Source organism: Rhincodon typus, chromosome 1 (assembly GCF_021869965.1).
Source record: "Rhincodon typus isolate 14 chromosome 1, sRhiTyp1.1, whole genome shotgun sequence".
Lineage (NCBI taxonomy): Eukaryota > Metazoa > Chordata > Chondrichthyes > Orectolobiformes > Rhincodontidae > Rhincodon > Rhincodon typus.
Genome location: NC_063332.1, coordinates 101,445,533 through 101,446,195, shown reverse-complemented (window position 1 = coordinate 101,446,195; position 663 = coordinate 101,445,533).

Genomic DNA, 663 nt, shown 5'->3' with positions numbered 1-663 from the left:
TGTCTGTGTCCCTCTCTGTCTCTAACCCCTTCCCCCTGACTGTATGTTTATGTCTGTGTCCCTCTCTATCTCTGACCACCCCCGATTGTATGTTGATGTTTCTGTAGGTCTCTCTCTGCCTTTATGTTGTTTGTGTCCTTCCCTGTATGATTATTTTTGTGTTTCTCTCTCTCTATGGTGGTATTTGTCTCCCTCACCGCTCCGCCTCGCCGTTGCCAGGAGCCATTTTCACATCGGGACAGCGCAACGTGTCAGAGCGGAGAGCGGGCACCTTTCCGCAATCACAGCTTCCACTCAGGGGGAGGACAAGGGAAAGACAAACAGTCAGGACTAAAATAGCAACACTCTTCCAACAGTACTTTACGATCCATCAGTACCAAGGGTTTAGTTTAACTGATGAGTTGATTTCTTACCCCCCTCTATCGTGATGGGCTCTTCCGATGCTGACGCGAATTGGTCACTAAGGTACAGAGGTCAGAGTGCAAAGCGGTGTGTAATACACTGTAATGTACTGTACAGTTGTGTGGGGTAGAGGATCCAGAGTGTAATACGCTGTAATGTACTGTAACAGTACATTGTGGGGGAGAGGATACAAGTGTCATACGCTGTAATGTACTGTAACAGTACAGTCTGGGGCAGAGGATCCAGTGTGTAATACAGTGT